The sequence below is a fragment of the Myotis daubentonii genome, chromosome 17 (assembly GCF_963259705.1).
Source record: "Myotis daubentonii chromosome 17, mMyoDau2.1, whole genome shotgun sequence".
Lineage (NCBI taxonomy): Eukaryota > Metazoa > Chordata > Mammalia > Chiroptera > Vespertilionidae > Myotis > Myotis daubentonii.
The window spans coordinates 7,182,656-7,207,329 of record NC_081856.1 but is presented as its reverse complement, the minus strand read 5'-3'; the positions used below and the strand labels follow the sequence as shown (position 1 = coordinate 7,207,329).

Here is a 24,674-nt window from a genome sequence, read left to right as displayed (position 1 = left end):
GCAACTTTCAAATATACAATACAGCATTATTATCTATAGTCACCAAGCTGTACATCACATTTGCAGGACGTGTTTAGCTCATTTCCCCAACTTAATCACAGCTCTTCTCCCTTCAGAAGTACCCACTATCCTGACTTTTATAAAAATCACTTCCTTGCTTTTCTTTATGATTTTTATGTAAAAACAGTAAATTACATTTAAGTGTCTTTTAATCTAACATTCTCTCCCTTTCCCTTTTTCTTTGTTATAATGAATATCTTGAAAAAAAAAATCTATAAAAAAACTCTATAGGTCCGGGGAATTGGACCTATAGAGTTTTTCACAGTTTGTCACATTTCTGTGTCTTTCTTATTTCCTGCAAAATGCCAACTGGAACCACATGCTTGATGAGACTCTGGTCCGATTCCCTTGCCAGGATTGTAATTGTGATACATTCTTTCACTAGGAAGCACATTTTTTAAAAAGTTAACATCCACTTATGTTCAACACTTAGATCTGTTAAATCATCGAGGATTCTAAAATGCCAATATTCACGTTCTCTCATTTCGTTTTCATTCAATACCTAGAATAATTTACAAGGAGATTTTCCCCCCTGATCGTTTGGTTATTCGGTGGTACAGTCAATAGGAAAGTAATGATAAATGCTTGATTCATTTCTTGTAATCTAGCAATGAAAAATGTGGTAAGAACTCAACAGAGATCTACCTTCTTCACAGGTTTCTGAGTGCAGGGAATAGTGTTGTTATCGACAGGCACAATGTTATACAGCAGACCCTAGAATACGCCGGTCACCAGGACAGAAACTGTATGATTCTGCATGGCTTTTAAACATCTTTGAGTAAAGATTGCAGGACTACTGTTGTCCCATAATAGCATCGCTAGATTAGCCTCTTCTGTTTACCTGACTCTTCTTGGAATTCATCTTTCAAGTTTAAACGTAAATTCAGCCACGCTACACCTGAGACAGGTAGGAGAAATGGCCTTGGCGAGCTTCCTTTCTGCATGTTGTGCTCTCTATATGTGAGGGGAGGTGACCCTGCTTTCTGTGTATTGCGTGCTCTCCTGTGTGGGGGATGTGGGGGGCGGGGGAGGGTTCTGTTTGGGTCCTTATTGAGGGTTTGAAGAAGCACCTCTTCTTTTCTGGATTGGTCCCCTTCTTTAGCGAGCCAGGGCTTCTGTACTGAATTGTTTGTGTCACCCCACATTCATATGTTGAACTCCCAAGGTGATGGTATTTGGAGGTGGCCTTGGGGAGGTGATTAGGTTTAGATGCTGATGAGAGACGTGGACCTCATGATGGGATCAATGGTCTCAGAAGAGGAAGCATCTGCACCAAGGAGAGGCCCTGTGAGCACAGCGGGAGGTGGCCAGCAGGAGGCCCCCCGCCCCCCCCACCCCCCACCCCCCCCCCACCCCCCCACCCCCACCACAAGCCAGGAAGAGAGCCACCATGACACCCCTCTTCCGACCTCGGACTTCCCGGTTCCAGACTGTGAGAAAACAAGTGTCTGTTTAAGCCGACTCAGTGTCTGGTATTTTGTTCTAACAGCCCCAGAAGGTTAAGGCAGAGGTGAGAGGTCAGGCTCCCAGGGGAGGGAGGCACATACTTTGCTCTGTTTCCCCCTCTTTCTTACACAACCACCTTTGCTCTGTGGACATGCCGCACCCTTGCTTCTAGAGACCTAGGTCATAAGACTCCTTGCACCACAGTCTCCTTGGAGAAGATGTGTCACTTTTAGGAAGATTGACACCATTAAACAATAACAAAGTTAGCCCTGGGCGGGGCAGCCAGGGCGGTAGTGCTTCTCCAGGCCTCCTGGCCCCGCCTGCTCTCCCTGTGCTCAGTATCGGTGAGAATTGCCAGGATTAGCTTTAAGTTGCTGCTCTGAAAACTGCACATTTTCAGGAAGGGAAGTTGCCCAGCAATCTCTGATGTTTCTTCCTTCACACCGATTCAAATTTATTGTATTTGGTAGGAGTTCCTGCCAGAGATTTGAGCTATATTTGGCAGTATTTACTAGATTCAGTTGATAAACATTTACTTTCTCATTTTTATTTCTTTTTTATTATATCTGTCAGTTTCCCAGAGGAGCCTTTATAAGGGGTTTTCATAAGATAGTGTCCATTGTATTTCCTTTCAAATAAAAGTGAGTTTATTTGAACCACAAGACAGCATCTCATGTAGCAGTTCATCTCATACAGCAGTTATCAAAGTGTGTTCCTCAGAACCCAATTCTACATCATGTTATAGGAATTATAGGAGAAAAGGTTTTGCAAAGTCAAATAAATGTTCATAACACAAGTGAAACAAAAATTAAACACGATTCTTTACTGAAGGGCTTTTCAGCACTTTGAATATGCAAAAGGCCATTCTGTAAGACAGATATACGGCATTTCCCAGCATTTATTTAAATTCAGCATCTTTTATTTCCTATAAAGCATTACAAATGAAAAATAAATTTGTAGACTAGACTGTGTGAAATACTGGTATAATAGAATCATTTCCTAACTGTAGGTGGAAAAGTGAGGAATAAAGGAAATGTCTTCAGAATGTGAGCCTTGCAAATGTAATCATGAAAACATGCCTCCATTCTCCCCCTTTTCCCCTGCCCCCCCGGCTCCTTCCTTCCCTCCTTTCATGTCAAAAATGCTGAAATGCCCCTTCCTCCCTGCAGGGAGGCAATGTGCCTGCATCCCACTCTCCGGGAGCACTGTGAGGACGGAATGAAGCCATAGGTGTAGAGCGCTGTAAAAATCCCCTTGCCTGACACTGAAACCCATGCCAACAGCTTTCTTCTTTAATTTTACTTTTAATTGCAGTTTACACTCAATATTATTTTATATTGGTTTCAGATGTACAGATTAGTGGTCAGACAATCATATACCTTACAAAGTATTTCCCCCGATATTTCAAGCACCCACCTGGTACCAACCAGAGTTATTACAATACTAGAGGCCCAGTGCACGAAATTCATGGGGGGGGGGGTCTCTCAGCTTGGCCTGCACCCTCTCCAATCTGGGATCCCTCTCGCAATCCAGAACCACTAGCTCCTAAGCACTCACCTGCCTGCCTGCCTGATCCCCCTAACTGCTCTCCCCTCTTGGCCTGATCCCCCTAACTGCCTATCTGTTCTCCCCTTCTGGCCTAAACCCCATAACTGCCTATCTGCTCTCCCTTCCCCTCTGTTCCTTTAGACCCTGGCACAGGAGTGCTAAGAGCTCTCCACTGAGGCCCCACCCCCATCCTGACACCCCCCTCCAGGCCGGGCAGCACTGCGGGCCTGCGTGTGTCTCCGTCTGGGGGGCTGCCCCCAGCGGCAGCGTCATGTCCCGGTGGTGCAAGTCCCCACCCCCGTCCTCGCCCACCAGCTCCCGTGTGCGCGCAGCCTTTTGAACAGTCATGATTGGGACGCTGTTAGGACTAATCAGCATATTACCTGTTTATATATATAGATTATTGACCATATTTTCCATGCTGTACTTTACATCCCCATGACTGTCGGTGACTACCAATTTGTACTTCTCAATCCCTTCACCTTTTTCACCCAGTCCACCGAACCCTCTCCCATCTGGCAGCCATCTGTCTGTTCTCTGTGTCTATGAGTCTGTTTCTGTTTTGTTTATTTATTTATTTTGGTTTTTTTGCATTCCACATATAAGTGAAATCATATGGTGTTTGACTTTTTCTGTCTGACTTATTTCACTAAGTTTAACACCCTCTAGGTTCATCCCTGCTCTTGCAAATAGTAAGATTTCATTCTTCGTTTATGGCTGAGTAATATTCCATTGAATGCAGGTACCACAGCTTTTTTATCCACTCGTCTACTGATGGGCACTTGGGCTGCTTCCATAATATTTTGCTGAACACACGGGTGTGTTCAGATTCCTTATGAAATATGTTGTGAGTTCCTAATATTTGCAAGTTTGTGATATTATATACTTTTCTTTTTAAAGACATAACATACCATGCTCCAGGTTGTACTTATAATAGCACCATTGTCACTCATTTGATTTCAAACATGATTTCTTAAGTGGGAGAGAAAGGGGAAGGTTCTAGCTCACCTTTTGGAAATGGCCCAGGGATGGATGGTCTCAGTTGTTGCTGTGTGCATGTGAGGGCAGCACAAAGGTTGGGAATGGACGCAGCAGACTCTGCCTGGGAGGGGCGGACAGTCACCATTTTGGTGAAGAAAGAGTGCGTGAGGCCGAGACTTGATGTTGCTGAGACTTAATCCCGTGCACCGTGGACCGGCCTTGCAGACGATGACTCACTTGGCAATGATTGAGTTTAGAAGCTCTTGGCAGAAACATGACTTGGGAAAAAGTCCAGAGCTTGTGCACATATCCCTGGGAACAACATGGGATGAAGGCACTGGTTTGCCTGCTACTGTGAGTGAAGTATGAACATTTTAAGGAGAATTTTTATTTGCATAAGATGATGTTAACGGAAGTCATCAAATCACTTGGCCACCTTAGATTTTTCTTTTCGGGGCTAACGAATTTCATATAGGGGAGGAGTTCTACGCTGACTGGCTGTGACGGTCAATGCAGCCTGACTGAGAATAGATGTGGTGCACAGGTCCATGAGGAGCCAGCCTCCGCACTGCAGGAGACAGGCACACTTTCTGCTTAGTTGCACTGCGTGGATCTTATGATTCAAGGCGGACTTGTTCTGCCCTCCTACTAACCTGGGGCACCTAGCAACAAGGATGAGCACCTTGTGCCTGCGTGTCGCTGCTCCAGTCCATACAGTGGTGACATGGCACAACCCTTTGGGGGCAGATGTCTTTGGGGTATGCCCTCTTGTAGACAGCAACCCAAGCCACCGAGACTTTTCTGTGCTGATTCTCCACACCGAAGCATCCCTTATTTGCCTTGATTGGCAAGTATTCTTTTAGACACAGGAAATGCATTCCTCCAAAATGGTGGGGTTTTGTTATTCAGGCTTCCCTTTGGGAAGCATGTCACCAGCAAAGCACCTGCATCTGCCAAGTGCTCCCTATTGTGCAGCTCACCTGGTTGTTTGGTGTCTGACACGCCACAGGTGCCGTAGAATTCAGTGCACCTTGCTTCTAGAAACAACCTTTGTCAGGGTGGTCAGCCCCTGGGGAGGACCCCAGCTCCTATTCTGTACACAGTGTCTCTGACATTGGTACTGTATTAATATACAGCGTGCGAGGGCTTTAGAGTTTATAGAATGTGTTTCTCACACTTGCTCTTGATGTTTTCATGGCAGTGTTTAGAGTTATATACTTGGATGCAGATCTTCAATGCAGGTCAGGTTGGAAGGCGCGGCAGGAGCCATGGCTGGGTTTGGGGTCAGTGACTTTGCTGTCGAGGCTGGCTCACTGGAGGGCAGGCAGCTGTGAAGGTTCTATCTCATTCCTATCTATGGGTGTGCGTGCTGAGCTATGCCGTCGTCCGGGTGGGGCAAGACAGGTGTGATTCATCTCTGGTTGGAAAGTTGGAGCCCAGGTGGTTGGCACGTGTCTTCCCTAGAGAGCCAAGCCTTGGGGGCAGATCCCTCATCACAAGGGACAGGCACACACGGGAAGGGCCTGACAAACATTACCTGTAGTCCTAGGACTCAAGCATGACCTAGAGTTCAGGAAAGGCTTCAGTTCCTAGAGGGCAGCCAAGAAAATGCAGCAGAGGAGCGGGGCAGACCAGGAGTGGGAGCAGCATTTTAGGAGACCAGTGGGTCTCTCGCTAGGAGAACTCTGGCAGATGTCTCCAGCCCCACGGAGCACCCAGTCTGGAGCCCAGCTGTTGCAGTGAGGCCCTCGGAAGAGTGTTCTGAAGGTGAGACCTGGTCCAGTCAAGGGGCAGGGCCAGTGCAAGTGTACATTAGTCCCTCCCCAGAAGATTTCAAGGTGAAGAAAAACACTGCTTATTCTGCTTAAACTCGGGATGGACCAAGAGCCGCAGTTGCGTGTGGGAACCACTGTCCAGCCCACCTGAGGGCTTGGAACCATGGCAGCGGGGTGATGAGTGCCGAAGAGCAGCTGGTTCCTCCTGTCTCTCCTTGAATTTACTTGTCTTGTCACCACTGCTCTTTATCCTGCTCTCCGTGAGGGAGGGGCATGGTGATGTGCCCTCCACAACATTGGGCAAAGAAGACGTCGGAGGGTGGGAAGAAAGCCAAGGAGCGGTAACCAAGAGGGAAGGAGGTGTCCTTTGACTAGCTTGGGCTTGCAACTTGATGGATGACCTGGGTACTTCTAAATATCTCAGTGTTTGGGTCTCACCTCAGAACACTGTTTTCAAGGTCACTGTGTGTGAGACCCAGATATTGTTGCTTTTCATTTTAAAGCTCTTCCGGTGATTATAATATGCAGCCAGGATTAAAGTCTAGTGACTACCCATATTCCATTACAAAGGCATTTAAGAATTGTAAATTAGGCACAAGAGCGTGGAATGAACATATATATATATATATACTAGAGGCCCGGTGAATGAATTCATACATGGGGTCCCTCTGCCTGGCAGGTCATCAGGGCTGATCGGGGCTGTCTCGCCCAGTCCTGATTGGACCCCAGCAGCAAGCTAACCTACTGGTTGGAGCATCTGCCCCCTGGTGGTCAGTGCTCATCATAGCAACTGGTTGAGCAGTTGACTGAATGGTAGACTGATTGGTCAGACACTTAGCATATTACGCTTTATTATATAGGATATATATATATATATATATATATATATATATATATATATATAATGTGTGTGTGTGTGTGTGTGTGTGTGTGTGTGTGTGTGTGTGTGTGTGTTTGGAGAAATTTTCATATAGCTCCAAACGTGTGGGTGGGTGTAAAAATCCTCTTTTTAGATGTTCACTAGGTTACTGCATTTACACAAATTCTACTGTGAAGCTCTCCCCAAAGCATGTTCTGGAATGTTCTAAAATTCTCCCAGCCCCAAACTTCTCCCCCCTCCCCCACCCACATTTTCTTTTTCATTTTTTAGATTCAGTAAAAAAAATTATATGTAAAATATAAACTTACTGAACATTCCTTCTCCCCCTCCCCTTCTTCTTCATTTCCAATGTTATTATGTGAAACATTGCCCAAACCCAGTTGATCTTAGGAAAGATGTTTTTCTCCACAGAAACGTTGCTCTACTGGTGTCCTGTGGCAACGTGCTTGGGAAGGTGACTGTGGGAACAGGCTGAGGGGAGGCATAAACACAGCCACCAGGAGGGCGAGTCCTCGCTGCCCGTGGCTGTCCCTTTTGTGTGCCAACTTTCCATCTCTGGGTGGTTCCCCATCTCAGTGTTGCTCTTAAATTCATGAACAGTTCTTAAGATTTTTCTCATACTGTTCAGTTAAGAGCTTGGGAGAGCCCTTGGGGGAAGGAGGAATCGAGGCAATGTGACCTGGGTGAGACAGCCGCTCCTTCTCCCCCTTTTGCTGTGAGTGCCCTAGAAACAGCCTGGGCTACGTACAGATGAACACGGAAACAGATAGGCCTGTGTAAGTACGCGGCCGCAGGAGTGGGGCAGCGTGGGTGTCCCCACAGGGGCGTGTCTGATGGTTTCTGAGAGTGCTCACATTCTTAAAGCCGATCTTAGGAACCTGAAAACATGACTTTATTTTTCCACAGTTGAGCCATTTCTCTCTGAATGTTGTTTTAGCTTTTAAAGTGTTGATAATAAAACTTTTCATTCAGGTCCAGAGGAGATGGATGAGATTTCCTTTCTTGATGGGGCCCCTGTGAGAAGAAGCACAGAGGATTTGGCGAAGGCTGGGATGATTGGAGGAGGTGGGGGTCTTCCCATGTCGGGAAGGTTTTCCAGGAAAAGAACCACTGTCTGACTCCCTCCCCACTTCCAGGACACCCTCAGGCCACCACGATTAGTGCTATTTACGACATCAGCCAAGAAAATGTGATTGATGAAGAACTCTGACAGAAGCATTTGAATCTCCCTGTAGCTTCAGCAGGAAATTTTTAGCTCTACCATGACCCAAGCAGTGAGGGTCCTCACTCCACTCTGGGAGGGAAACTGATAACGTCGTCCTCCGTCATTGGTCATGGGAAAGGAGAGAGGGGCTGGCAAGTCCTGTTCCCTTATGAGAATTAGGAAAGAATGAGGGAGAAATAGATCCTTCTACCCAGGAGACTGTCAAGTTATTACTTCTCTGGAAAAGCAACTATCGTTTTGTGCTGGGTGAATATACACAAAACATTGGACAAGATAATAAAGTTGTTGAGAGAACATATTGGTAACAACAATGGAAGTTGTGGATGGTGCATTTCTTGATATTTAAGCACTTGATGTTTTGTGCTTTTAAACAAATGTGTAATTTGCTTTGCCTTCTCTGCTTGTTTTTGACAAAATTGTTTTCGTCTGTGACTGCGGCCAGCAAGGCAAGCCAGGGTTGAGTAGAATCTTCCTCTTCCTCCTCCTTCTCTACTTCCTCCTCCTTCATCATTACCAACACCCTGATGAGTGTCATATCTGAAAAGTAAAAAAACCCCTCTCGTATTCTCCAGAAAATTATTCTATGTAGATCTGTTTTTCATTCCTTTTTTGTTTGTTTAGCATTAACATAAAAGTGATATTTTATTCAACCACCAGAGGGAGTCCCCTAATCTATGGATTCTAAATGCCAACAAGAATAAAATAAAATAAAAAATAATAAAATAACAAAGTCACAAACTTTATATGTTTTATGGCTGAAAATAAAAAACGTATTCAGCGGTGCATCGTGGGAAGTGGCTCACCCATCAGGTCTTTTGTACACAAAGGGCTTAAAATCTTGTCCTCCGGCAGATGCCACATCATTTTAATGAACGGTTATTAAATAATAGACTATGGTTTTGTGTTCTTCCCCTGGGAGAAACAAGCGTTCCATATACTTTCCCCACCATGTTATGTGGGTGTGGAATGGGAAAGGAAATTATCCAACTGCTTCCTGCCGGCAGAGCTGGCCCCTGCAGCCGCATTCTGTCCGGTATTGAGGAGTCCTGGATCTCCCAGAAAAAACCTTTCCAATGTCAGCATCTTATAAGCAAGCCTCCGAGTGGCATGCCTCTGGATGGCCAGGGTCTTCTATGAGGGCAGTTCTTGGGGGTGGAGGGCAGTTCCTGGGAGCTCTCAGCGGTTCTCCACGGCCTCTAGAGCTCCTCCACGTTTTCCCACACAGGCATTCAGGCCACCTGCTTTGTGCTGTGGAAACTGTTGCTCACATGGGGTTAAACAAATGACCTAAGGCCATGGTGCCGATGAGTGAGCCCTGGGAGCGGGGCCAGGACGCTCTGTGGCGCCGCAAGGCTGCAAGCTGCCTGTTTCTCCCAGAACACTGACTTAGCGTCAGGTATTTTAATTCCCATCTCTGAGTGCATGTCAGTGGTATTTCGCCACCATAAGTAGAATGTTGTCTCAGTGGGAAAGGAGACCATAGACGCTCAATAGTGACAGAACCTACTTATTCGCAGGCAGCATTGATATAGCCCCCCCCCCCATCTCCTTCATTCTCTACAGTTTGTAGGCTGCTTACAGATAAAGTCAATGTACCAACAGCTTTCAATAAAGACACTGCCTGTATATTAGCATTTTGGACCAAAATATTAATCTAGTTGACGCTAGCATAACTCTGCATTTTAATCAGGTCTGTATCTCTCTGTGAATATCTAAAATGTATTTGTCCATAAAGTAGAATAATAAATATAGAAAGTCTTAATTTTGACACTTTTTCCCCCCAAAAGCACAGCCACTCTCTAACAAACGTGTGTGACAGGTGGGTTGATTGTGGTTTCTAGGAGCTTGCGAGATCCCTCTCTCCAAACCCGAGAGGCCTGAGCCACGCCCTGGTCTCCCAGACACAGGAAGCAACAAGCCCTGTGCGCACTGGCATTTCCTGGGCCAGCCTCTGTGGCAGGTGCACAGGAAACACACCACAGCCGAGACAGTCTGGCTCCCTCAGGAGCCTGGGCCCGCCCGAGGGCTCTCTCCCCTCCCCTCCCCTCCACTGGCCCTGCCAGGGCTCCTTACAAAGCCCCAGGCGGACCTGGCACTGAAGGGCAGGGTCCTCGCCACCCACATTCTGTGACTTTCACTAACATATACACGCGACTCCTGCCTCCTCCACGCACCAGAAGGGACAGGCACCCAGTGACAAAGTGTTCAAAGAGACAAATCCCCAAGTACAAGCCGGGAGCTACGAAAACGTAAAAGAAGGAAAGAAACGAATACATTTTAAAACACGTTTTCTGGTGCTACTTTTAGAAACGCATCATGTGAGATGGAGATCATTTCACTTACTGCAAAGCGAACAACACTGTCGCTGCTGGAGGCGTGTGGACTTCAAGGATAAAGCGAGAGCGATTTACATTTTTTCTGCAGAAAATTACTTCTGGATCGTGTGCTCTTTCTTACCCTTTAATTTCAACTTTAATAATTCTCTGACTATGTTCCACTCGAATGTTATACTCCCCCAGATGAAGCGTATGTTCTTAGGAAATTTCCTTCCCAAAGAGGAAGCTGTGAACATCCATTTTGCCTTCCCTTGCCAGGCGCTGATTTTCATTTTTTTACTGTTCTTCCTGAAATCCCAAGCAAAGGTGCATAAAGCACTGCTATTTTCATTGAGATGAGCACCGCACAAAGTTTAAAAATCTCAAATCTGTGGAAGGCTCCACGAAAAAGTAGCAGTGCCAGTGGCTGCTCCATGCAGATTGGCCTGCGCTCCCAACTTACTGTTCAGTGTGAGGCAAAGACACAGGCCTGCCGCCAGGATCTGAGCTTCTGCTTCACCACTTACTGAGCTATCGTGGACAGGTTAGGAGGTCCCTGTGCCTCAGTTTTCTGACCTGCGAAGTGGGGATAATAATAGTACTTATTTTGCTGTAAAAATTAAATGTCTTCATTTGTAAATTATGAGTATTCATTAAAAACAAAACAGTGCTTGACAGTGGTATTTGTTTAAATAAAATAAGCACACACATTTTTTCACACCACTACTATGGTCTGGTCAACAATTTCAAATTAATGACGGGTCTGTTTTTCCCCGTCTATCCAGAATGCTTGTGTTAGAAGTTTATTTGACTTTCCAAAAGGATTATTCAGAGAGAATTTATGAAAAATTTGTCTCTTCTGGTTATATAGTTGTTTCTCTACTTATACAGGACACAGATTGCCAATCCTATATAATAATAGACAAACATGGTAATTAACCGTAGCTCCGACACACTTCCCATTGGCTAATCAGGGCGATATGCAAATTAACTGCCAACCAAGATGGCGGCCAGCCAGTGGCCAGCTTGCTTGCTCCAGTGAAGGAGGAAGCCAAGGTTCCCCACCTGCCGCTGCCGGCCTCTGAGCTTGCACTCTAAGAAACAATGTTGCAATTATAGAAGTTAAACAAAACCCAGATCCCTGCTTTCAGCAGCCGAGGTCTCAGAGCTGCAGCAGGGCCTCAGAGCTAAAGCTGGCTCTCAGCTCCAGTGACAGCCATAGAAGGTAAATAAATCCCAGAATAAAACAAAAAAGAAAAAAAGGAGAAGTTGGGAGCTTCAGTCACCTGCCAGCCTGAAAACGGCCCTCAGTCCCTCACCCAGACTGGCCAGGCACCCCAGTGGGGACCCCCACCCTGAAGCAACAAGATGGCGGCTAATTTGCATACTGAAGGCGGGCGGCAGCCAGCAAGGCTGTCCGCAGTCCGGGACTGGATCTGTGACCCTGCCAAGCGGGGGAGAGTGCTTGAGGCTGTCCACGGTCTGGGACCTAGATCCATGACCTGCCGGCCAGGGGGCAGTGCTTGAGGCTGTCTGCAGTCCTGGGACCTGGATCCGTGACCCTTCCCGGCGGGGCGGCAGCTCACACAGGGGTGGATCGGCCAGGGTTGGGCAGGGCAGGACGCCTGGCTTCCACCCAGCCCCAGTCACCCTGGGCAGGTGAGCAGCACAGAGAGCCTCTGGACAGGGGAGGCAGGCCGGTGGAGGGCAGCCTGTACTCCCCACATGGCGGTGGTGACAGCTGTGAGCACACCAAGAGGAGCCTGCAGGCTGAGCTGAAGTAGCGCCTGCAGACCATCAGTGCCCAGGAGTGGCTGTGCAAGATCCGCCTCCTGGCCCAGAAGGTGCAGGATCGCAGGGACAGCCACCGTGGCGGGCCAGACTGACGTCCTCCTGGCCGCACCACGGGGGTTTGCGGATCTGCAAAGCCAGAGGCCTCCGGTGTGCACATCCCCCCTGGCGTTCGAACATCCCCCAGCACACTGTCACCCTCCCGCGCCTGCAACAGTTGCAAACCAAGGCGTGCACAAGTTCCCCCCGCCTCTCCACCACACTTCCATCAACCCGGCATGCCTAACACCCCCACAGGATGTGCACACATCCCCTCCGATGTGCTCACGTCCTTTGGAGAGTGTCTGGGTGTTCTGGGTGCTGAGGGTGGGCACCTGTGAGATGACAGTGAGAGGGCGGAGTGGTGAGGCCCTGTTCCCACGGAGGCCAGTGCAGCTATGAGATCACCTCTAGGGGGTTAATGCAGGTGCTGAGGCGGGAGCAGATGCAGACAGACACACCTGGTGGGTGCGGGCGGCCCTAGCTGAGGTGCCTTCGGTCAGCGTTCAAGATCAAGAACCCAGAGGAGGAGTGGAATTCCGTCCTCTCAGTGAAACAGTGGGATAGTCGGGGCGACTGTAGAGGAGGAATGTGCACTTCGGGTGCCAGCACCCATGAGCGAAGGCTGCCCTGACTGAGCCTCGCTTGCTTGGGGCCTAGCGCACTCCTGCCAGGCGCGGGTGACAGGGCGTGCTTTTCCAAATTAATGAGAGAAAACGTTGATTCTCCTGCTGCCCACGAAGGTGGAAAGTGAAATGGGGAGAAATGTGGGGAGTGAGCGAGGTTCCCTGTCTGGAGGTTCCAAATCTGCTGTTGGTTTCTTTCACCACTGACTAGAGATATACAGGGTGTCCCCCCAAAATGTATACACACTTTGAATACCTACTAATTCCAATGGTTTTAAGCATAAGAAAGAAACAACAATGGAGCTGTTATCTGTTAAAAGTGTGGGCACAAACAGGCAGTTGGACATTCCCTGAGGGGTCTCAGATTGGAGAGGGTGAAGGCCAGACTGAGGGGCCCTCCCCCCCCCCCCGCTACCCCAGTGCACGAATTTTGTGCACCGGGTACTAGTATGTTAATAATGCATTTTGAGTCCTTGGAAAAGTAGAGATACTGTTCAGGTTTACCCAGATGCCAGCAAAACAAATGGAGTCACATGCGTTTCTCTCGTCTTTGTGCCATGCGGTGGTGGAGGAATAACCATTCATGGTTTCCTTTGGGAGGGCAATTAGGCAAGATGGAAAGCACCTCTGAGTATAGTTGACTTACTTACATGCAAAAAGGAGGTAAAATTTTGTGCTGTGGAGTAGGCACCACCATCATTTGAATGAGCCAGGTTTTTGTACCAGGAGACTGGGAATAAAACCACCCTGCACGCATTCCTCATGTGCGGTCAGTCACTGAGGCCTGGCAGAGAGATTTGGAAGGAAACGATCAGGCTCTGTTGACATGGACAGACAATAACCAAGAGATGCAGGGAGAGTAGAGGCCTGAGAACGACGGGGTAGGAAGAGCTGATGTCAGGGCCGTCCATCTGGCACCAGGCAGTGGACATCACCGTATCGCAGGACTGGAGTTCAGGGCCAGCACTCCAAACCTAGAGGCCTGGTATCAGGCAGAACAGAGACCTGCTTGAAAAGACATAGCCTTGCGAGGGCAGAACTCAGTTACCGAAGCTGGGCTACAGGACAAGGGCCTCATTTTAGTGAGAACAAGATGAAAAACTGTTCCATGCTTAGAGCAAAGGCAGGTTTTAAAACCCAGGCTAAGGTTGGACCTACAGGCGACGGCCTTGCTGTGCAATGTAATCAACAGGATTTCACTCACATCGTCCAGTGGCTGCATTTGTGTGTCATATCCTCCCCAGAGGCAGATGGCATAGACAACCAGAGTGCCACCGAGCCAACACCAGCTCAGATGCCATGGATCTACCCATCTGCTTTCATGCCAAAGAGTTTTTGTTTTTATGCTGGTGGAGCCGAGGTTAAGAGGCGCGCACCTCTTATGGACAGCAAACGCCAGATTCGGAAGCACGTGAACTTGGAAGGAGGGGAAACACAATGATTTTTGTTACCTAGATCAAGAGGTGAGTGATGGGGGCAAAGTAAACTTGTAGCCTGTGAGGGCCATGGCACTTGAATTGCTTTTCTCTTTTTTTGAACATAGTTTTGGGCTCCGCCAATAGAATTAGAGGCCGCAGCGTTTGCTCCTGGATGCACTGTTCAAACAGAAGGTCGACAGCCCCTGACAGATGAGCCAGGGCTGCGGTGCCTTCTCTCTAGGCTGGGCAGCTAGGCGGGTGGCATGCCGTGTCCTCGAGGCTGGCTTCTTTTGTAGGCGACAACAGGGAGGAATTGGTGGGGAAGCAGAGGCCCGACAGGGCTCTCATAGCCTCACTGTTTCCCCAAGGACAGGTGCATCTCGACCTGGTGTATCTTCTTAAACGATCAATGGTACAACACCATCAGGACATAAAACGTGTCCCTCCATTGTGAAATGCCTGGAGGGAAAATGGAGAAAGAGTTTTCTCGAGGGAAAATGTTGCCACTGAAAAACGCTGTGCTCAGCCAGATGACTGGTCATGTGCTTTGCCCATACAGAAAGTTCCTTTCTCATATGCAAATTCTTAGGAAATACACTGCCCACACCACTCACTTCTGAAAAAAAGAAAAAAGTTTCACCAGTCTAACAAGAAATTAATTAAAATAGAGATCACAGAAGTGAGGAAGCTATGGTACAAAATGACAGCAGTAAACACTGAGATTATTTGAGCATTGTTTAATTCAAAACCATTTTTTAAAGAGGATATCTAGAGCGTGTATTAGTACCCTGTTTGAGCTAAGGATTCGAATTATCTTTGATTAGAACAAGGCAGTGGGGTGTTTGGTGGCAGGAAGAGAGGAAGTGAAGCAAGCTAAGTTCTCATCTCATAGGAGGAAGTCAATGGTAACACTTGGGCACTGATATAGAAAAATTTAAATGCACATATTACAGTATGTTTTTTAGATGTTTATTTTCAAGTAATCAGTAAAAGCTAAATCACTACAAAAACTAAGCAAATAAAATGTCTATATAGAGAAAGACAAGTAAAAGGAAGCAGCACAATAAGCCAGTCAGAGAAAGACAAGTATCACATGACCTCACTCATATGTGGAGTCTAATGAACAAAATAAACTGATGAACAAAATAGATCCAGAGACATAGAAGCATGGAACAGACTGACGAATCTCAAAGGGAAGGGGGGGAGGGGGCAGGAATAGATTATAACTAAAGAACTTATATGCATATATGCATAACCAATGAACACAGACAATAGTGCCATGAAGACCTGGATGGGGCAGGGGGGTGAGGGGGTGGGGGGAGCAAGTGCAGGGTGGAGGGGTCAATGGGGAAAAAAGGGGACATATGTAATACTTTCAACAATAAAGATAAATTTTAAGAAAGGGAACAACATAAAATAAACCGAGCATAAACCCCAGAAGATATGACTATTTCATATATAACCATACATTTTTAAAAAGGTTAAACTCACTGTTTGACTTTTTATCTTCAACAAAGATATCTAGAGGCTAAACATTTCAGATTTAAATGTGGCCACTCCAAAATATCTAAGTAAACATCATACACAAAAGATAACCCAAAATAATATGGCAAAAATAATCAGTAAAAGAAAGGATGGGCAAGCAACAACTAAAGGAGCAGGACCATGACTATCCACTGAAACATAATTCCAAAACAAAATAGAAGAAAAATAAAAATCCACTATTCATGCTGAATTGATAATAGAATCAAAAGTATGGTATTGACATATACAGAGCAGAAACTGCTAGAGAAAGGGGAAGTCAAGCAGGGCAACAGTTTTGGGACTGTTATTTCCACTTTCAATTTTTGACAAATGATTAGATATAAAACACGTGGGGCTGTAGAATACTCTAAATAATAGATATAATTATTAGAACGATAATTGACATTTCTTCTTTTAAAAATATTTCAGCCTTTTTGTTTCCCTTAAAACATTTATCAAATTGATGATATACCCCAGTAAATTCCCCAATCAGGGAAACTTACAGTCAGATTTTAGAATATCCCTTCAATAAATCTCAAAATTATGTAGACATAAATAAAATCAACAGCAGACTGCTTAACAATGGAAGCCAGAAGAACATGGAAGGGTACTTTCAAAGTGCTCAGAAAAAAAATCTGGCATTTTTTTTCTCTTTCTAGAATGAGAGTGAAATAACTGAGAACAAATAAAAACTGAACTTAAGTCCAACAGATCCTCACTAAAGGAACTTCAGAAAGAAGGAATGTTATCCTAGAGAGTATGAGATGCCATATTAAATGATGAACAAGATATCCATAGGCTAAACATCTCAGTCAACATAAAAATATTAAATGTATAAAATAACAATGTCTACATTTTCAAACAAATAAACCAGACAGATACAAAATGCAGCACAATGACAGTATTAAAGATTGGATGGAGTTGGCTAGACTCAGTGTTATAACATGCTTTGTTGTTTGAAAAAAAGATTACATAGAGAAAATTTCAACTTTTAAGTTCAGTATCAAAAAGTTTGAAATAGCCATTGGAAAAAATAGGCGGTATACATTCTCAAGAATAAAGACGAGAAATAAAATAAATTAAAAAAATAATAACCCAAAAGAAGCATAACAGGAAAGAAAAAGAGATCATAAAAGCAGAACACATAGCAACCACAAGGTAAGATGGTAGAAGGAGTTCGAAATAAGGTAATGATTACAGTAAATAGAAATGAATTGTTCTCACCAGTGAAAACAAATATGTAGACTATATTTTAAAAAATCAGCTATATGCAATTTAAACCCAACAACTTGAGGATACATAAAGATAGCCAAAAGAAAAGCTACTCAGAAGATGTTAACCAAAAGAAACTGTTATTATTATATTAATATCAGCACATTATATTTCAAGACAAAAGAGTTACAGTTGAAAAGAACCACACCTGAGGATTCAGTACTCAGTCAGGTGACCAGGCATCACTGGCCAGCTCCCTGTACCGTTGGCTGTTCATATGCCTTTGCCAACTTTATCTTCTGTTCTCAGTTTTTCTCTTACTAATTGTAGAATGTTTCATATTTCAGTTATGAATCATTTGTAGTCCCGTGCCTTGCACATATATTGTCCCAGCATGTGCTTGTCTTTTCAGAGGTTTGTGCTGTTTTTAGGGATTGGTTCTGTTTTCTCTTTGAGCTAACCTTGAATGCGTTGCTGAGACTCTTGCCAAAAGGACCCCCAAATCATGGGATCCAACTTAGCCCGGGCATTTGGCGACACTGAGATGAACAGCCTCAGCGCCCACAGTGGGTGGTGCTGTGTTTGGAAAGTGTTTGGAAAGCTCAAGGGGCTGCTGGGTCTCCCTGTTATGGCTCCAACAGTGACCGCAAACCCGGAGTGCGAGGGTGGGTCCTGGTGCAAGGAAGCCCTTTCAGAAAGATGATACTGCAGATCTTTAAACTCTCAAGCCACGACTCAGTTCATATTCGGAAAACCAGAGAACTTCTGTGGTGAACCTAAACGTCATCTCTCATTTGCCGAGTTCTATGATAATCTTGCTGAACAATCAGAAACAAATTTAATTGTAGGAGGTCACTGAAGGTAAATTCACAGCCTCATCAGGTCTCTTATATGAAAGTTAGGCATTGGTTAGAAAGGAGTGGACCCTGATACCTGGAATCCTTTCTGAAGACGACTCTGCTACAATCTGTGAGTAACCAGACCAGAGAGAAGGCAACCTCTGCACAGGTGGGTTAAATAACATGCGCCAGGTCTTACAGGTAGGTCATCTTTATCATAATGCCAGCGTCACCGATCAATGAGAAGAGATGGGCTTAAACACAGCAAGAAAAATGAATATATTTTTTTTTTCATTTGGAACAGAGGGGAGGATTACCAATGAGGGCGATGATCGTGTGTCTCTGTGGATAAAGAATGGCTGACTAGTGAGGAGTGAACATTCTGGCAGGAAACAGAACAAGACAGAATGCAGACACATAATTCACAAACCAGACAGCGAGAGAGAAGCTTCAGAATAAAAAGAAGCATCGACATTTGTGCGGGTAGCAAAGTGCGATCCGGGTGGCCACGGCTCCTGTCGGAAGGGCAGTGGCTGTCAGCCTCTGAACGCATTTCATCTGTGGGCGCTAAAGAGCAACACGAAATGAGAGAGCCTATTTGGCTTCAGAAAAGTGATGGAATTGTTTCCAGGAAGAATGATTAAGAGTGGAATTTTAAAATAGGGAAACAGCTTCAGGTTCTCTGAGTTTATACTTAATAAAATCTGGACAGAGGAGGGTGAGGGGGTGGTAGGAGAGGATAAAGGGGGATAAACGGTGATGGATGGAGATTTGATTTGGGGTGGTGAACACACAATACAATTTACAGATGATGTGGTGTAGAATTGTACCCCTGAAACCTATATAATTGTATTAACTAATGTCACCTCAATAAATTCAATTGAAAAATCTGGACATAGCTTGCATTCAATATGAATAAACTGTAGAGAGCTCATCTAATCCACATGTAGATGTTTGACATTATATTTATAAGGAAACTGAGGCCCGGGCGGCTAAGTGGCTTTCCAAGGTTCTGAAACTTGGTGGTAAAGCTGAGGCTAATGCCAACAATTTACAGATGTCAGATTATGTGCAAGTGATTGTACTCTGGATACTAGCGTTCACTATTTTAAAAAATATATATTTTTATTGATTTCAGAGAGGAAGGGAGAGGGAGAGGGAGATAGAAACATAAATAATGAGAATCATTGATTGGCTGCCTCCTGCACACCCCCTCTTGGGATCGAGCCCACAAACTGGGCATGTGCTCTTGGCTGGAATTGAACCTGGGACCCTCAGTCCACAGGCCCATGCTCTATCCACTGAGCAAAACTGGCTAGGGCCTAACATTCTCTCTTTAATACAAATTGGAAATGCTTCAATTAGGAGACGGGTTTATGATCATTACTCTACCTTTATGTTATTTAATTCAGCTCAATTCAAAACATGTATTGCATTAGGAAATACAAAATTGAAAGAGATACTCTCCCTGTGTTGAAGAACTTATAAGTTATCAAGACAAACTAATATAGAAGAACATCCAATATGGCAATAATTTGTGTCCAATCTTTCCTGAGGAGGACATATACCTGTGACACTTTAAAAATACAGGTCCCTGTGTCTCGGCCTTGAAGATTCAGGTTCTTAGGTGTAGAGCTGTGGTTCTCAACCTTGGCTGCACATTAGAATCACCTGGGAATCTTTTTAAAATCCTGATTTCTGGGTCTCATCCTCCGGAAATTCTGTTTCTTTGTTACTAATGTTGTGGCCCCACCCCATAACAAAGAAACACAATTTCCGGAGGATGAGGCCCAGAAATCAGGATTTTAAAAAGAATCCCAGGTGATTCTAATGTGCAGCCAAGGTTGAGAACCACTGATATAGAGGTTCCTTTAATTGCTTAGTAAATATTCCAGGTGATTCTTATGATCAGGAAGATTGGGGAGACACTAGCGCCCTATTTATAGATTTGTCTGCAGAGTGGAATCACCGAGGAAACTTCAAAAATTAGCAACTCTTCTGTCCCACCCAAGACTGTGATTTGATTGATTGTGCTGCTCTGTGCCCTAGGGAGTGGATACTTAAAGATTCTCCCGGTGATTCCAATGGACAAATGAGTTGGGGAAATACTTCACTTTGTTATGGGGATGTGGCACACAAGGAAGGCATCACAAAGCCAATGCCATCCAAGGACTTCCCAGCTCGAATCCATCAAAAACCTACCAGGTGATCACCCTTTGTGTCGAGTACCTCTTAGTCATTAAAATAAACCTACTAGGTTAATACCATTATTATCTGTGTTTCATAGACTAAAAAGTGGTTAACGTTTAGAGAACTTGCTCAAGCTCATAGAGTTTGACAGGGACTGAGCAGGTGTTTAAAACTAGCTGTCTGAATCTGGAGCCTAAGCCTTTGTCACTTTGCCAGACTGACTTTCAGATGCAGCTTGAAGGATGGATGGGTTTGCAACTGACAGAAACAGGGACAGAAAGTATCCAAGGACAAGGAAGGCCCAATGTCCACACAAGGAAGAAGTACGATAAGTCAGGTTGGAAAGTTTGGTTCCAAGGAATGGAGGGCCTTGAAGTTATTGATGCTTGACTAAGCATCAGATGGTTGATGGGTTCATTTGTTCATTCATTCATTCATTCATTCACTCATTCAACATATTGTTATTTTATGGGGAATGTCAACTCACCTGTTTATAGAAGGGAACATGAAGGGCTAACATTTCAGCATTTTCTAGCACAGTAGTCCTGAAAAGCTATGAGTATAAGCAGAACCATGATAAACAACTGCTTTGTCAAGTCTGTCAGTATCTCTGTTAGATATTTGGTTCAATTATTCAGCAGAGAAGAATAATGAGAAAACATATGAGCTATTTTTATAATGTTGGATATAAATTATTTTTAAATGTCACTAGTGAACTTTGTCAATACTATATTGACTTATTATTTACAAAGAATTGAGAAAAGTTAGGTCATTTTAAGGATGTATGTTTTAAATCCATAGTTTTTCAGTTAATTAAAAAATTAAATTGAACTTATCACTTCAACCTGAAAAGCTCAGTGAATGTAGTAATAATAGAAACGTCCTCAGCCCAGGCCACATGTGTCCATCACTTGGAATCCATAATGGACCTCAATGCATGGACCAGTGAAACTGCATTTTATCCACCTGAGGCTTTGCAAACTCACAGTATAAGCCACCTTCCAAGATCAAGTCTCACTATTAATTTCAAGGGAGTTTCCACAAAGCAACAAAAATCTCTCAAGCAACTTCCATGCTGTCAAGGGTAGCAGACCCAGTAATTGCATCTCTATGCAGCACGGAGATGAGACGGCTTCTGATCTAGTATTACACCAGTAAAAGCACCGCATGGGTCAGGAGGAGCAGTTAAATCAGATCAAGCACAGGACCTGCAAGAGCGCGTGTATGTGCACGTACTTGCCTAATGAGGCTGAAATCCAATCTGTGGCCTTCACAGAGTCACCGTAAGAGGCTCCGGGCTAAAGTTAATGTGGAATGACATTTCTATATAAAAATGTTTATATATACATATGTATTTATATATTTTGTTAATTCTCGCCTGAGGATATTTTTTCCTATTGAATTTTAGAGAGAGTGGAAGGGAGGGAGGGTGGGGGGGGAGAGAGAGAGAGAGAGAGAGAGAGAGAGAAACATAGATGTGAGAGATACACATCAATTGGTTGCCTCCCACATTTGCCCCTACAGAGGCTAGGGATCTAACCTGCAACCCAGGCACATGCATGCCCTTGGCTGGGAATAGAACCCGTGACCCTTCGTTGCTCAGTCTGATACTCTACCCACTGAGCACACTGGCCGGGGCAAAAGTGTTTTTAGTATATTTTGATACAAAGTAATGTAACAGGATCCTTCCAAGTTTCTTAAATGATAAAAAGATTCTCATTAATCTTTTTAGTTTTCTTAATCAGATTATCCAACTCTTGGTAAAATGGAAAGGTTTTAAGAAATATGGGGAAAAAGCAATCATAACAGAGCTGAGGAAAATCATCAAACTTTAAAGAAAATGGTACTATAAACTTAAGTTGAATTGAAGATGTCCTATTTTCCCCCACCTTTTTAATGTGAACGTAATAATGCTTAAAATGGCTCTATTATACATTTTTCATTACCTAATTTAGTTCTATTAGACCGCTAGAAGTAAAATAGTTGCAATGTTGTCTACTTTTTCATAACAGAAAAAGGTATTTCAGTCAGACAGCTTGGCATTCTTCAGAGAACTCTCTAATACAAGGTCTTGACTTATCCTGGAAACATCACAACCAAACTGGAGATAGCTGAGCCAGTGGGGCTGCGCTGAAGATGAGGAAACTGGCTTGCAGAAAGTTTAAGTGGCTTTTCTGAAAGCACAGTCATCTAAGTGGCCTGATGCTTCAATTTTTTTTTTTCCCCCCCGGGGAATGGAGGAATGATGAATTTATGTAACCTACAGAAAGAGACTATCTCTTAAGATAACTATATTCCTCTGTAAGGGCTGCCATAACAGTACCACTAACTGGGTGGCTTAAGCAACAGAAATGAATTGCCTCACAGAAGGCCACAGTCCAAAACCAGGTTGTGGCAGGCTGGTGCCTCCCGAGCCCTGGGAAAGAAAGATCTGTTTCAGGTCCCTCTCCTTGCCTTGCCGACGGCCATGTGCACGTCCACACGGCGCTCTCCATGTCTTCATGTCTTCTTCCCTCTGTGCATGTCTGTGCCCAAATTTCCCCTTTTAATAAAAACAGCAGTCATATTGGATTAGGGCCCACAGGAATGACCTCGCTATAACTTGACCTCTGTAAAAACCCTATCTCCACATAAGATCATATTCTGAGGTCCTTGGAGTTAAAACTGCAACGTACAACTGTTGGTGGGACACAGTTCAACCCATGACAATGACCTTGACCTCATATCCAAGAACGTGACATGGCTGGTCTCCTAACTGCTAGGAAGACAAGTGCTGGGATTAAGAGTCGAGTGTCTGCCAAGCCCACCTTTCTTTTAAGAGACCTGCTCCGCTATAGAGGTCAGTCCTCGGCAGTCACTTTAGAGCCTCATGAACCTTGACCTTCGTTAATTGTTCCACATTGGCACGTTACTCAGCGAAGGTTCTCAGATCCACCTGGGGATTTCAAATTGGTGGACCAAGGGCAGCTGCTCTGTCTGGTTGGGTTGCTGGACTGGATGCACATGAACTCAGCAGCTCTGGGCAGCTCCTCCGTGTCTGGCCTTCGCCTGACCCAATCCATGTTGTTGTAGGTTCTCCTTAGGGTTCTAGGAGAACCTACTACACTTTCAATAAATTCTCCCCTCTCTTTCTCTCTCGTTACTTGTATGTATGTCTTCTAAAAAAAGTTTAACATCTATTTCTCTTCCTGGCAGCAACAACAAAACACTTAGGTAAGAGAAACACAGCGTGATAGATTTCTGGTTATCAAACATTGTGTTTAATACACGTTTCTCTTTGAATCCGAACATATAGAAAAAATAGCAGAACTCATTCTCATGAACTCTGATCCACCAGAGTCCCCCCAGATCCACCAGAGTGAGTCCCCCCCAGATCCACCCCACAGCCGTCCTGCCACTGAGGGATCTCTCTGCAACCGAGTCTTTTTATAAATTGTGGCTTAAAAACCATGGCAGCTCGGTGCCCCCTCATTCCTAAGTGTTTCTATTTTATTTTGGGTATGCTGAAAATATACTGATTTCATTCAAAAGTAACTGAGTTTAAGAAAATTATTTTCTATCCCTAAAAAGAAGCCCGGGAGAGCCAATATGTTCTCAAATAGATGAGAACACGACATGAGCTGAGCTGAGCAAAATTTCCCACAAGGTCCTTGGGAGTCAAGGGGCTTCATATTTCTGACTGTATCTCTTGTTTATTCAAATTTCCAGGGCCTATGTGTCATGTTCAGTAACACAGAGTTTGATAACTAAAGGAAAGTAGATTCTAATTGCAAATAATTGGTCACTATTATAAAAGTGGCAGTGTTTAAAAATATGTGAATGCGGTTATTAATTCAGCAAGATGTGTTAATAATTATTAGTATCTTTCTTTAATTTTTGTGATGATCCTGAATTGCTCCATGGTCCTTCTTTTCAACAGGAATGTGTCCTGATGGTTCATCTTTAATTGGTCATTCTTTTTGGACTTAAAAAAAAATCATGGGTAGAAACCAGAAGGCCTAAACTGCCTTTAAATTTCTTTTTAGTTTATTGGAGTGACATTGGTTAATAAAATTATATAGGCTTCAGATGTACAATTCTATATACATCATCTGTATATTGTATTGTGTGTTTACCACCCCAAGCAAGTCTCCTTCCATCACCATTTATTACCCCCTTCTATCTTCCCCCAACCCCCTTCTCTCTGATCGAAATAAACGTACTGGCCCTTAGACTCTTTGTCTGTAAAATAAAAGGTCTAAGCTATAATATTTTATATTTCGACTGACTTTGCAAAGCAGACGCTGTAAGTCACCTTCTGGTTAGTGATGCCACACTGCGCAACTCCAGGGCTGCTCACCACACAGAGGACAGGGCAGCCCAGACCTGATGAGTCAATATTTTAATCAATTCTCTCTTGTTCTCATTGAAATTAATTAGTAATATGGCCAAATCTCAGGCACATAAATCATGCACAAATTCCTTTGACACTTCAATATAAGATATGAAGCTTTCTCAATGGATCTTCTGATAGCATTTCCATTTTGAAAAATGAATTAGGCAGGAATCAAATTTTTATAAAGCATAACACATGAAGAAGAGAATCCTATATAATAAAGAGGCAATATGCAAATTGACCATCACCCCCACAAAGATGGCTGCCTATGACCAGGCCAGCAGGGGGATTAGTGAGGGACGACCAAACAACTGAACAGCAGGCTGCGTGGGGTGACCAGGCCAGCAGGGGGGTTAGTGATGGATGACCAAACGACTGAACAGCAGGCTGCATGGGGTGACCAGGCTGGTGGGGGGCCCATGAGGGGTGA

At 44.5% G+C, this 24,674-nt stretch overlaps 1 long non-coding RNA gene across 1 annotated transcript in view; it reads left to right on the top strand.

The window, feature by feature from the left end:
• Window positions 1-11,131, top strand: part of LOC132219919 (uncharacterized) — a 38,601-nt gene extending 27,470 nt beyond the window's left edge. Inside the window, exons 2-3 of the long non-coding RNA XR_009449634.1 lie at window positions 7,663-9,311; window positions 10,223-11,131. This is a non-coding gene — a long non-coding RNA (uncharacterized LOC132219919). The remainder of the gene's footprint in view (window positions 1-7,662; window positions 9,312-10,222) is intronic.
• The last annotated feature ends 13,543 nt before the right edge of the window (window positions 11,132-24,674 follow it).